The sequence below is a fragment of the Anomalospiza imberbis genome, chromosome 8 (assembly GCF_031753505.1).
Source record: "Anomalospiza imberbis isolate Cuckoo-Finch-1a 21T00152 chromosome 8, ASM3175350v1, whole genome shotgun sequence".
Lineage (NCBI taxonomy): Eukaryota > Metazoa > Chordata > Aves > Passeriformes > Viduidae > Anomalospiza > Anomalospiza imberbis.
In genome coordinates, this window is record NC_089688.1 from 24,109,524 (window position 1) to 24,124,103 (window position 14,580).

General features: G+C 41.3%; 1 long non-coding RNA gene across 2 annotated transcripts in view; it reads left to right on the forward strand.

Moving 5' to 3' along the window:
* Window positions 1-14,367, forward strand: part of LOC137478272 (uncharacterized) — a 29,805-nt gene extending 15,438 nt beyond the window's left edge. Inside the window, exons 2-3 of one of the 2 annotated variants that reach the window (XR_011001480.1) lie at window positions 13,796-14,050; window positions 14,254-14,367. This is a non-coding gene — a long non-coding RNA (uncharacterized lncRNA). The remainder of the gene's footprint in view (window positions 1-13,795; window positions 14,051-14,253) is intronic. The other variant, XR_011001481.1, reaches the window with a different exon arrangement.
* Window positions 14,368-14,580: the final 213 nt, after the last annotated feature.

Consider the following 14,580-nt stretch of genomic DNA (forward strand, 5'->3'; position numbering starts at 1 on the left):
TCACTGATTTTCTTGCCCAATCACTTAAAATTTCTTTCTGTAGTCTCCTGACATGTTGAGAATTGAAATAATTCTTGGTGTTTCAGATAAAAACTAGAGGTTTGGGCTCAGATCTTGACCATAGCCATAAATATTCTATACTGCTTCCTTGGAGCAAAATCTGCTGTTGGTAGATTACGGTCCTCCTTCAAGACAGTGGTGAGAAATTACCACAAAGCAAGCTCTGTCAATTCTGGTCTCTTCAAGATCAAATTTCATTCAGGACAGGAAAAAACTTTGTTGCTTTCAACTAGAGAGTCATAATCTAGCTGAATTTTAGCAAACAAAACAAAAGGATTGCCTGAGGAACAAAGAGAAAGGATGCAGAAATTTTGGTGTTACTGGTGTGCATTGAGTAATGCATTGATTCTGTCCTTAAAAGGAAGCACTTCAGGGTCTGACATGTGCGACGCTGTAAAGAGGATTAGGTCCCTCCTGAACTGATTCAAGAGTGCCTGACACCCACAGGCACTTTGAATGGAAGTACAAGCAGCTTGTAGACAAGTGTCAGGGCCCTAAGGAGTGGTGTGTGTGCAGATATGCCAACAACAGACTCTAGAATCTGATGGGTGCAGAGCCTCTTCTTTTGCAGGTAATGCTCTACAGGTGTTTGAGGAGCAAATAAACCAGTAGTGAAGGCAGGACTAAGCTCTAAACATCATCCTATAGACCCCAAATTTGAAGCATGGGAGGAAGATTTCATCTTGTTCTTACCTCACTCCAGTTTTGTGCCACAGCTGATGGCACAAATGGTTTCCATAATGTATCTTGATTTGGTCATACACAACTTCACAGGCTTCAGGTCTCTTAATCTAATTTTCTGACTGGCAGTAAATCACATATTATAATTTTGTTCCTCTTTCCCTTATCTATCTAGCTGTAGGGATAGACAAGGCATGCCTTAATTGAGCTCAGTCTGTGGCTGCTGTAACTTGTTTTATGTCTGCTTTCCCTTTCCATCCAAGCTTGAAGATCTCAGAGATGGCAGTAAACAAAAGATAAGGATGTAAGTCCTTAGAAGACTGAAATGGCTTCTTGTCAGTCCACACTAGATTGCCTTTAGGAGTTAGATTTCATGAGGAAAGCAGGCTGAGGCCTCCAAAGTATTAATCTAAGCCAGTGCCATGTGTAGGGAATATGAATCTCAGCAAATGGTTCTACTGGGGGATGAGAAAGCAGATTCAGATTCCACAGTACATCATAGATTCTCTCTGCTGTTTGCCATCAGAGCAGTTCACAGAGATAGCCCTTCATGGCCTGACCTCCAGGGAGACACAAACAGGGCAGAGAAGCACTGCACCAAGAGCTACTAGACAGACCCCAAAGTCCCAGCAGCCAGAAAGGGGAGGTTGCTCATCTTTGCATTGCAGTGAAACTCTCTGCAGAGGTTTGCATTATAAGAAAATCTCTGGGAAAGGGTAAATCTCAGTGGCTTCAAAAGCCAGGCTTCCATGGAGCTCCTTACAGTACTTTCAAAGCAAGCTGTCTTAGGCTATTTCATGGGTGCTTATCAGCCCAGAGGAAGCTTCTGGAGAAAGATTTCTGCCAAAATTGCTGTCTTTGTTAGACTCTTTGCTGTAAAAGTTTTGTAAGGATGTCCTTGGAAGGCCTGTCTGGAGACAAATGATTTTAAAATATCCAAGAACATGTAGATATTTGTAAGTGAAAAAATTACCAAAGACTTTAGCTCATGTGATTGGACCCTACAAATACACTTTATATCAAGCCTCTGTTATGGCAACACATTTACCTTCGTGGATTTCTGAGGCTGCTCTGGAGGTTGATTGGGAGCCCATCTGGCATTTGGATCCCATCTTAGAGACTGCAGTGACTTGTTTTGTGTTCGCAGACTTCTGACTGTCAGTAATAGCCAAACAGCAGGGAGCTGAGAGCAGAATGGTGAGGAGGGTGCAGAGGAAAGGTCTTTCACCCCCTGTTCCTGAGGTTGTCTTAATTAAGGCATAAAGGGCAAGCAGGGTTTTTTTCCTCTTATGCACATTGGAAACAACTGCTTGTATGTGTCAAAAACATTTCATTCCCTTCATGGCCTTCTCTGTGTATTGATTTACTCAATTAGTAGTGCATGGCATGCTTTTCTTTTTAACAAAACGGTGTGGGACTTTTGACATTCAAAGGATTGGACAATGCACAGGAAACACACAAGCTGTTGGAAATAGTCTTTGGTACAGAGATCCCTGGGTCTCTTTTCACCCAATACTTACAGCTTCTACAAAGAACAAAGTACTCCACTTTTCCTGTCTTTGCAAAGTATTTATGGCAATAGAGACACACTTTGTTACCTGTAATTGTTGAGACCCTTATAATGCCACTGACTGCAAGACAAAAAAGTGAATTCTATAAAGAAAGAAACCAAATCCAAACAACTTTAGTTGTTTTGTTTCTGAAGTGTTGACATCAAATACCAGACATCAAATGGAGTGAAACAAAGTCCCTAATGTCTTGTTTTTTTGAAAAGATATAATGATCTCTCCCTCTCTGACAGACAGTTTATTTTTGGTCACATTCAAAGCTCTGTTTCCTTTGCTCCTGGTAATGGGAGGATGTGCCCCTGAAATGTGTCTGTATGGAACAAGGTTGGAGTTTGAACTGAATGTTTTAAGAAGGATAATCAAACATTTGCACTGCTGTGTTCTTCCCACTCTGCCAGATGTGAGCCAGAGACACTGCTTGATCAGAGCACAGAGGCTGAGGTCTGGCCTCCTCGGTGACTTACTGATGGCACAGGCATACTGACTCTCCTGTACTATCACTGTCTTCCTCTCTTTTATCTTGCAATGTTGGACTGCAATTGGACAGTTCTTCAGCCAGATTCCAGAGGAGCTTTCTGGGCTCCTCCGTTTCATTTTTCACTGCTCAGAACTTGAGGTTTTATAGAATTAATGTGACTTCTAAATGGAATGGGCAAAACATTTAAAGAAGCTATAAAAATGTTGGCAACTCATTTTCCCTCTTTACTATATTTTCCTGCTCTATAGGTTGCTCAGATGGAACTCAGGTTAGTGGAGGAATGGAACCTGGATATTTCTGCTCGGAACTGGAGGGGTCTCTGTCAGACTAAAGCGAACCTGAAAGGAGCCCTTGGCAATATATGAGGGTTGGGATACTGCTGGCTTTAGGAAGTTGTGCTGACACTTGTCAGCTTGGCATAACTCAATAAGGCTGGCCATGTGCAGTTAAAGTCTTTGTAACTCACAAAGCAAATTTTGCCTTAAGGTTAAAGTACCAAATTCCAGTAAAATTTAAATATATCTTCATTAGCATCTTAGAAAATCCCATCATCAGTGACCTGCTGGGTATCTTCCTTTTACCGTACGTTGTTTTACCTGCCCTTTTGCTTTAATTTTTTGAAATGAACCGGGCTGATGCTCATCAGGAATTAAATATCTCATTTTTTGGTAGAGACATTGAGATCAGTGATTTAAACATTTTCTTTGAAAGAGGTGGGGGGAAATTATATTCTAAAATGTCATTAAACCAAAAATACATGTATTACAGGGGTATAGCTAGGCCAACTTGAGTCCTGTAAGTCTCATAAGATGCTTACTTATTTCAGGTTGGTCTGTACATGGATTATGAGTTTCTGATTTTATGAAACATTGACTAGTCAGTATCTGAGGCCTTAGGGATTGTTTAGGTTAGGTAGAAAAATAGCTGGTGCAACTAAACTTTCCTGATATAATTGCATTCATCCAGTGAATGTAGGCCAGCCTTTCTTTCAGTTAGTCTGCCCCAAAAGTCCCTTTTATTTTTGAAATATGTACTCACTCGAAGAACCTCTCATGCATGGATAAACAGTCAGTCTAGTTTGGAAATTATGATTTCCTTATCTTCCACTAAAAGGGAAGTTTCATTTTTCCCTCCTTCTACCCAAAAAGAAGAAGGTTATTAAACCAGTCCCCTGGAAAGCGGTATGAGCACTTACAAATCAGAACAAGGTAGCAGTAAGACGGAGGATCTCAAATATCGCCCTATTTGGACTTTGGGAAGTAGAAAATGAATTTATTTCTAAGGCTTTTTGTTTAGGCAGCATATAACCAACATTTTTTCTCTTCACACTCAAAATACTGTCTCATCCATTTTTTTTCTGTACCCTTGCTTTTTGTCTCAGTGTGCTGAATACCATTGTCCCCAGAAGAACGTGGGACAGATATCTATTGTCATATGAGCTGTGAAGGACCCTAGAGATAAAATTATACAGTTAGAGCTGTTGCTGACAGCTCATTGAATTCTGACAGCTTTGCTCAGGAGAGGAATAAATTTATTGAGATGTATTAAACTCTTCATCCCTACCTTGGAAAGAGAGTCCTCTTATGGCTGCAGAAGGACAGCGCTGAAAAGAGCGTGTACAGTGTCGGAGAGAGATTGGGCCCCAGCTGCCCATCTGACAGCAGCAGAGTTGCCTGGCTGGGTTTCCCTTGCTCTGCTCAAGGAAATTCCTTTGTGGAATTGAGTGCCAGCAGTCATCAGTTTGAAGAAGGGCTGCAATCCTCTACCTGCTCCTGCTGGGGTGCTCCTAGCAGGACCCTGGTCTGTGTGCAGGATTAAGGTGGCCTTGGGCAGCTTACAAGGGGCATATCCCAAACAGCTGTAACTCTTTGTGAGTCTCTGGGTCTATCTGATGTATACAACATGAGGATACAGCCCACCCATCTGAGGGCATTTCTAGCCTGATGAATATTCCAAACATGGTAATTTCATGCAGAACCCTGTGAACCTCTTCACCAGAACAAGTTCTGCTCTAAAAACAAAACTGTCCCCTCTTTAATGGGCAGATCTGATATAACACAATGACCTTGGTGCTCTTGGGAAGCTTCACTCAATCTTCTGCTAAAGGCGACTATTCATTCACTCTGCAGCATAATTGCCCTATTTCAAGGCTAGAGCCACCTTCCCTTGGGACAGGTTTCACCTTTGCTCAGCTGAGCATGTGTAGGAGTGATCCACAGGAGCACATGGAAAGCAATTTAAAGCAGCAAATTCCCTGCTGCTTTCAGAAGCTGTTAAATCAGGCAGCTCTGGAGTGAAGAGGGGGTACAATGCAAGAAATTCTCCCAATCTGAATAGTTTTTTCTGTTGTGAGCTGACATGGCTATTTTCCTCCAATGCTAAATTCTTCCAGTATAAATTTTTCAACAAGGATTTTCTTTTTTCTTAACAGCGGTGAAAAAAAAAAAAAAAAAAAAAAACAAGATAAAGGTGGGAATTTTGATGAATATGCTATGTATTTGTAGTCTGGCATTTCCTCAAACTCAATAGCTCTATAATAAAAAAAAAATGCGTGGATACAGACAATATTTTTACCACTTGTTTGGCACTGATTGATGGAAAGACTATGTCTGGCTGTTCTATCTTGAATGACAGAAATAGGTCATGAGGCTGAGTGAAGTTAATAAATGATAAAGGGTACTGGTCCAGATTCTGCCTGCCTCCTACACAGCAAGGGTTTTAATTCAGGCAGTAAACATCTCCCTCTGATTTGCAGTGGGCTGTGCTGATGTGTGACCCAGAGAAAGAGGCAGCTCACGCTGTAGAAATGACGGTCTTTGTTCTGGTGTCTCCAGTAATGGCCAGTGGAAGTGGTCCTTAGACACTGCTATGGTGCACTCTTTCCATCACTGCCAAGTGATTAAAATTTTCTTTGTTAGTTGAAGTCTTCAGCATCTGTCAGTTTTGAATGGCTTGGTTGAGATTCTCCTTGCCCTTAATCCTTCACGATGTCAAGTTAACCAGACCTGGCTATGACCATTCAGTTAAAACACCTGGCTTCCTCAGCCTTGTTTTGCTACTTACCATACATACAGTGAAGCCACAGAGCTGATTTTATGCATGACCTGGTGGGTTTGATTGGTTTGGTTTTCTGGGGACCTTTAAATACTTTCACCAACATGAGTTAGCTCCTTCTGATATGCATAACCATTTCTGTTGTGTTTAGGAGAAATACCTCAAATAGATTGAGAACAGCCATGCATGGAGGATCAGTTTGGACTGGTTTTTATCATTAATTTGTGATTAATGGATAGACACAATCTGCAAGTGAGTACACCCTGTGCCACTTCTAGAAGTCTGTAGAAATAATCTGCTGATTTCTTGTTTGACCTATTTTACATAAAATTCCTGGGCAGTGTAACAGATATTAAATCAATAAAGATATGTGCAAATAGAATACCATAAATTTCTCCCAACTCTAATGAAACAGAGAATACTCTTTCAGATTTTAAATTTTGTTTTGCTAGCTGATAGCACTTATTACAGAGGTCTCTCTGCTCTAAAATTGAACAGAAAGATTTCAGCTGAGTAATGCTTAAAGTTTCCATTTGTAAACAGCTCATTAACAATTTCTTTTAACCAAATGGTTGTTAAAATATTATCTTCCTCTCCATCAGATCAATAGGACCTTCTCCAGAGGTGTGTGTAGCCAGCTGTAACAAACAGTGTTCATATTTATACTGGGCCTGTGCTGCTCATGGCTCATCTATGGTTTGTTAGTGGTTAATGTCCACAGCAAAGACATAAAATAAAATGTGATTCCTCTCTTGTGCCTGACCAGTCTGTTGGTGTCCTATTATGGGGACTCCACTGAACAATCCACTATATCCAAGGGTGGCTGACTGACTTGATCAGGGGCATGTACCATGTGTAAGAGAGTTGAATCCTTTATTATAATTTAGGAAGAGACCCCCCTCCTGGATATCCCTGCTTTCAGGTGATCATGTCATCTGCTGCTGGCAGCTGAATTTAAAGCAATGCACAGCCAAGCTCAAATCACCAATGAAAGTTGCTCAGTAGTCATTCAGTGAGCACTGAATGGGATTCTTACCCAACAGGAGTCCCTATGGGAAGAGGACAGTTTCAGCCCACTGACTGATCCCAGAAGTTGCAGTGGAGTCTTCCCTGACTTGTCCCCATCCTTAATTCACCATTATGCTACTTCTTTTAGGTAGAGCCTGAATGACTCCACTTATATATACCTTTGTTTCTGATTGGTGTAAAAGTCTTTGCTTTGCTCTGAAAAATATAGTCAGCGAAGTATAGAGCACATGCTGAGTGAGGAGTGGCTGTACTTGGAGGCAGGTAGCTGTGGGGTGGAGGTGTGGGTGAACCGAGCTCATCTGCAGAGAGCTATTTTGCCACAGTTGCTGGTTCAGCAGCAAGATGTCTCCTATCTACTTTGGCTGACAGCTGCTGTGTGATTTATCAGCTATGTGGTATCATCCACTTCCCATCCCTGCAAGGATTACAGCAGAGCCTGGCTGCCATGGCTCCAGCTGCTCCCACCTTCATCTCATCCCTATTAGGCTGTACACAAGGTTGCAGGCTGTGTTGTGAGGGGAATAATTGTGGAATACATTTTGTACATGCCAATTGCATTCCATCCTATAATTTCTTTACTAACTTCTGCTGGAATGTGAATAATATAACTTCCCAGTTTTCTCTAATTTTGCCCACAGTCATCATCCCACACAGGGATAATTGTACTAATTGCCCTTTCTAATATAAAGGAAACATTAGTTGAGAACTAAGGATTGTTATAATAAATTTCCTGGAACATTAAGTAATTTGTTTCTCACAGAGTTGTTTGTACTTCTGGTTTCAATCACTATATACTCAAGTCTATCAGTATCTTGCAATATACCAGAGGGATTGGCTTGAAAACTCCTAACTACCTGTCAGTGGAAAGACAGGTACAATATTAAATTTAAGCCCTTCAGTAGCTTATCATTCATCATTGTTTTGATTTTAGATGCCACACTACAGGTCTAAGATTGTTTTTTCAGTGCTGGAGGGAGTTCTATGAACCAGGCCCATGTGACTTGTTTGCAGGAAGCCAGTGTTACAGCAAGGAGGAGAAACTTGATCTCTCAAGTCCTTGACTGGGCTAATAACTGGGACCCTGCCCCCATTTGTGTCAGCAAAGAGCTTTGGTTCCTGGTTTCTGTCTTATGGATAAGAAAGAGAGATTCACTAAGGAGAAGTAAAGCCCCCAAACCCTTGAGAGATCAATGGCAGAGCTGGCACCAACTGTAAGCCAGAGAACTTTTGATGCAAGATGTTGCCTTGCTGTTTTTAAACGTGTTCAATTAAAACTGAGTTCTGTGCAGCTTTCTTTTTTGTCTAAATTATGTGCAGCTTTCCTCTGTTACCTGCTACATAAATTGACAAGCTGGCCTCCCCCAGAAGCTGCTTTCTCTGGAGGATGAAGCTTTTAAAACAAAACAACCCACCATTACCGCATAATCTACAAGAAACCCAGCACCCTAACCCCAAGAGCAAAACGAGCCAAAACCCCAAACTGTAAATTCATGTCTGCAATGCCCTTGGAAGCAAAACTGCAATGATAGCTGCCCACTTGCCTTCTAGACTCACAAACCAAGTAAGTTTCTTTGAGAAGCCCAAGTATGTTTTTGTGTGTCCTCATTCCTCTCTGTAACAAAACTTCAGGCTGAAGTTACACCTTTGAGGTCACTATCTCAGAAGTTGTCTTTCAAGAAGTTGCACCAGGAACATCAGAATATGAGAAGACTGCTTTCTAGCATGGCTGTTGACTCTTTTTGTCTCTTCCATCTGTAAGACTGGGAGGGAGAGAAAGGGCTGAATTTTCTGATGCCTAACAGAAAAACATTTCCCAGTAAGAGATGCCATTAGCCCCCATTAAATTGGGAGATATCTTTTCTAGCCAATTACTTGTACAGAAACTCTTTTGAGGAAGTTCATGTCTCTGAATCCTCCCCTGGATCATGAAACTGGTTTGAAAATAACCAGTTAATTAAAAAAAAAAAAAAAAAAGGATGAGTGGAAGGGGCAGGCACTCCTGAAGGGATTTCCAAATTGTAATGAACATGTCAGAGGGCATATAGATCTGTGAATTAATACCATTAAACTGTACTGCCTGGAGTAAGATTTGCTGCAGAGATTACTTTCAGAAATAGGAAATTTTCTTCTCCAGATATATGGATATTGGGCTGTGCACTGAGAGTGGAGATATTGAGGTTTACTGTAGCTGCCTTTGCTTGATGTTTGGGTTGCTGCAATGCATTTTCTGCAGAGGTGTTAGAATAAATTAAACTGAATTCCTCAAGGGTTGTGCTTGCTGGGATGACATGAAAGTCAACCCTGGCTGTTGTCCCAGGAGACGTATGTGGGAGCAGATTTGTCTGTATGATTTTACTGGTTTACTTTGAATTAAGCACTCAAACTCAGTTCACTTTGCTAAAAGCAAAATACGTTGCAGCACTGCTATAACTTGAGAGTTAAAAAAAAAGGTGAGCTCTCAATACTGATTGATTGAGAGGTTCCTTCTCTGCCAGAGGGGTCCTAACTGGACTGTTGGACCTTTTACCCTCATAGTAATGCACCAGACAGTATGGACTTTGCTATTGAAATCAGTATTGCTTGAAATGGTGGAAAGCTAGGAGATGGAACTGACCTAGTGGAAATGTGTTACTTGCATTACTCGCATCATTGCTCCCTTCCCTTAAAGACATGCCTTTGTTCTGGTCTAAGGCGTTTGCTAATTCAACTGAGGCACTGGGTACATGGCAAGAGCCCTGGTGTTGGTGCTATTTATAGACTGCTCCCTATGTTTGGTGGATCTAATGAAAGTGAGAACCAGCATCTACCAAAAAATTGGCCCTGATAGGCTTCAGCACCAGATGTCATTATGGGAATTTAATGAATACCTATATGTTTACTTTACAGCTGGCACTCAAGATGGAACAGGCTGTGCACATAATCAACTCATGGGTTTTGAACAGTTGTTGAAAAAAAAAGTCTGTGTTTAGTTCTTGGGGTTCTTGTGTCGGAGAAGGAAGGGACTTCACACTTATCTTCTTCTGAGAACTCTTCCTCCAAATTCTCAGTATTTTTCCATTCCCTATTTTCCCAGTTGGGAAATGAGTTAAGCTTGTGTTAACTACTCATCATTTTCAAAGATTTTTTTTCTCCTCATCTGTGCTATTTTAATGAGGAGACTCAATTGTTTCATCATTGCTTTGTAGTGGCACATCTGTTAATCAGGTGTTAACCAGGGGAACTAACTCATCACTTTCCTCACATGTTTTTATCTTGCAGGAGAAGCAGCCAGATTTTTGTTCTCTGATTGCTCAAAATTTCCTATTGCAGATTTCTCCCCCAGCCAATTTTTTCTGGTTTTACCTTTGTGACTGCTTTTTTTCTTTACTAAATGTTGTGTTTAATGGGAGTTGTTTTATTAGCAGCACTGAGAATTGGCTGCTTTGCCCTAGGGTTAGGGACAGAATTCAATAAAAATTAAAAAAAAATAAGAAAAAAAAAAATCCAAGCAGAAGAAAAGCAACATGTTCACACTCAAAGAGCAGAGACAGTTGGCTAACTGGTTTTGCTTGGCACATGGAGTTCTTCTGCCTGCCACCAGTCTGTACTCTGCCTAGAAATAACATTCTCACTCATGTTGCACCCTGATTTGGCTCTGTGGCTCTATTTGGTAAAGAAACTGCTGGAATATCTGACACCACTCTTCAGCCTGGGACATAACATTCCTGTGTGAATTGGCTCTTATTCCCAACTCTTGCTGGGACTGGTCTTTGCTGCCAGGCTACATGCTTGTATTGCAACTTTTCTCTAACATCTGGTAATAAATATAGAACTTTCTGCTTGTTGCCCTTGATATCTAATTATATTCTGAACTGTTTTTCTTCAATGCACCTCATAATGTCATGCTATAAAAGATGAGGAAGACAAGTTTTAACAATTCCCTGCTTAAAAGTAAAAGATGGCAGTCACAGTAGTGAACAATTCTGTTATGTTATTCCTATTACACTTCCTGGTGTGTACTCAATTGATGATAAGGACCAATGCTCGATGGCCAAAGATGAATTTTTTATGATTATACCCTGGAGATTTGATAGTTTTCAGTTTCCCATAAAGAATGATGTGGTTTTAGTGTGCTAAGCACATGTAGCCCCTGATGCTTTCTGAACAGAGGATTTAATGGGATATCTCAGCAGCTGAATGTGTCCAGCCAGTGGAAGCAGGAGACACTGTAGCAGTGGATTTTGGTGGAGTTGGGCACAACACATGGAGGGCATTGGTACTTTAGATAAAGAGTAGAAACTTGGGATGAAAAAGCATCCTGCAGATTGGCAAGCAATGAGGTGGGTGTGCACCTGTAACCACTGCAGCATGGATGGATCTGCCAGGAAGGTCATTAAAGAAATCCATGTGACCTTGACAAGCACATGGCCTGGTCAGACAATATTGACTCACTAATGGCATGCTGTTGCATAATCCTCTCCTATTTGAGTCTGATTGTTTCTAGACATGATTGATTTCAATGTTTGCAAGGAAGCACATAAGAAACAAAGAACATAAATTATTCTGTGAAAGTTGGTTCTTGAAAATAAAAATGTTTTGGACAGCAGAGGAGAATTCTGTAGCAGGCTGACAGACTTGTGTATCCTTTTCTTTTTGTTCATAGTATTTTGAATCTTAGTGCTAACTTCTCATAGAGTCACAGAAATGTTTGTGTTAGAAATGACCTTATAACCTTCTCTTCTGCAGGCTGAACAGTTGCAGCTCTGTGTCTTCACAAGGGAGATGCTCCAGCCCTCTGATCATTTTTGTGGTCCTTCTCTGGACTTGTTCCAACATGTCTGTGCTGAGTGCTCCAGAGCTGGACACAGTGCTCCAGGAGGGTTCTCAGAGACCAGAAATAAAGGGGCAGAAACACCCTCCTCTTGTGCTCCTCAAGGATGATGAAAGATCCACTCTTCCTTCCCACCACGCATCCACAGAGTCCGGTTCATTGTCATAGACTTCTGGTATTAAATACCCAATTTATTTGTATGGCAAAGTACTAGAAAACACAGAAGACCTCAAGGTCTCTGCTAAAATTCTGTGTCCATTCAAAAATTGAATGTGCTCAAAGAGCTTCAGAATGAGGACAGCATCTTCTTTAGGGGCGATTCTTTCTGGCAAGGAGCTGAGGAAAGAGTAGAAAATGTAAGAGTTGAAGACTCTAAATCTCAAAGACTTCCTTTTTGTCTACTTCAGCAATCTCTAAGAAGTTTCTGCCTGGGTTATTTCAAACATTATGTGGAGCTTGACCTGACTTAGCAGTTCTACTCCTGCTTTATTGCCTTGTGCAGTTTGAGGAACTTCAACTCGATCCATTTTCTAGGGTATATTTTTCATTCTATAACTACCTGTCAATTTGTTAGTTTTGGATTGTGTTTTCAAGGAAACTCCTAATTCAGACTTGTGCAGCCATTCATCAGGTAAAGGACATGGATGAAAAATCTATACAGAAAAGAGTTTAATGTCTTCTAGCTGGCTCCTTCCTTTCAGGCACTGCATGAAGACTCCAGTTCTCATTCAAATATGGTTTCCACCAATGAAGTGCTCAGGTTTGTCTCAGGATATACTGAGAATTTTGGGAAGCTGGAAAGCAAATAGTAAGGGAATATAAAATTGAATTATGTTTATAATTTAGTGTCTTGAGTTTAACCAGAAGTTTAAAAGTCATCCCATGCATTCAATGCAGAATCAGTCTGTACCTGTACAAACTGTAGAGCCATTGGTTTCTCAGTTCAAGTCCCAGCTGGGGCATTCTTTAAATGTATGAGACATCTCAAATCAAATAGGAATAGAGACGTTACATCTTGGCTTAAAAAATTCATTTAAAATGGTTTTCTATTTGTAAAATATTTAAACATTTGCCTGCAGTCTCAGGAATACAAGCAAAATTGTGCTACTACATGAAAATCTTATGAACTAGCTCAGAAATGGAAGTCTAGATGCAACTGTAGTTTAGTAGATGACTTGTGTACATAACCAAATTATTCTGCAGAAGAATTACTTATTGAGAAATGTTTTATTTTATGACAATTCTGTAATAGGCATGTAGGAAAGAAATACAGATCTCCAAACACACGCACACACACATACATACATACATATATATATATATATAAAATTTTATCATATGAAATATTCTAAGCAGATATTTGAACCTGCCAAAATCAGTCCAGGGCTCTGCTTTCACTGAACCTCTGTGCCTTTCCATCCTCCTGGGTGTCTCTTCATTCTTCCTTCTATCTCTGCTCCTTTGACCAGGACTGTAATTTGCTACAGACTGTACTTTTGCAATGCATAAAACTGAGTGTCTCTGTGCTGACAGCCAGTGAAGAGAGTTTGTGTTCAGGAAATTGTTCTCTAAGTACTGCCTGTCTGAACCCCCTTGCAAAAGTTTTTTACTTGACTGGGTTTTTCCAGCTTCTTGCTTGTTTGTTACCTAAATATGAACACATGGGAGCACCAGAGGGTTTTTTAATGTTTTGTTTTGTTTTCTTTTTGTAGAAAAAAGAAATCAGTGAGTGGGTTAGTTCAGGTATGGTCTGGATGGGACCTGTGGCTGAAATAGACAGCCAAAGACTATTCTTCATTTTTCTTCATGGCCAATCCTTCAGAGGACCTGGGCTGTGTTACTTCCCCACCCAATGGCCGCATCAGCCCCTGAGGGACATCTCTAGCTGTCACCACCTCCCATGTTGGCCCCACGTGGTTTAGCAGTGGCCCAGGGCACATTAGGGGAGTTGTGAGGCTGTTGTGCTGGTGCCTGTGCACAGCTGCAGGTGTGGGGGCAGAGCTGGAGCCCTTTCCACTGAGGTGTGTGCTTGCCTTTGCAGCCGAGAGTAGAGGCTGCTCCGGAGCTCTGCAGGGCACAGAGCAGGTGCATTAACATATTTATGTTGTTCTACAGCCCAAAGAAGCAAAACTATGATGTGTTAAAGCTACTTATCTATTGCTCATGACTACTGCACAGCTTCTGTAATCAGCCAGAAAACTATCTTAGGAAGCCCTATTTTCTTTCTTTTGATGTCAAGAAGAAAAATCCCATTTACAGCAGGGGTACAGAAACAGGAAGGAGCAGATGCTGGAAAAAATTCATTTGAAAATAATCTCAAGGAGGGAGAGAATGGAGGGACTATAGTATAAATTTACCACATTTGATTAGGTATGTGACACAAAAAGACCAGAAAATGAAGAAGCCTTTTAAAAAGGGTTGTTATAGGGCTGTAAACATTGAAGACTAATTTCTGAGGGCTGGGGGTGACATTAAGCAGAAAATTGAAATGTGATGAATCTTTGTCCTCTAGCAGGTGCTGCTGAAAATCTGATGACTCTTCAGTAATTCTTGTCCACGTGAAGGCACCACAGCACTCAAGGTTGTCTTCTCCCAACACGTGCAGGATTCCTGTGTATTAAGGGGCCAGCAGCTCCACCAAGCATTATGGCAGGGTTTGAACCTTCATCTGCTGCAGCCTCAGAGAGGCAGCACAGTGCGCAGCTCTTGGGGGTGAGCATGCAGCTGTTATGTGTTTGCCTCACAGTAAACTCAGAGGCTTGAGTTGGGTGCTTTTGTTTGGTTGGGATGGTGCAAGGCTGGGAATCCACTGTGTCCCTCTCCTGCCATGCAATCTCTCATGTAGCCTGCAGGCTGCCACCCCCAGCCAACTGCCCCCAGCTCTGTTGTTCAGCACGATG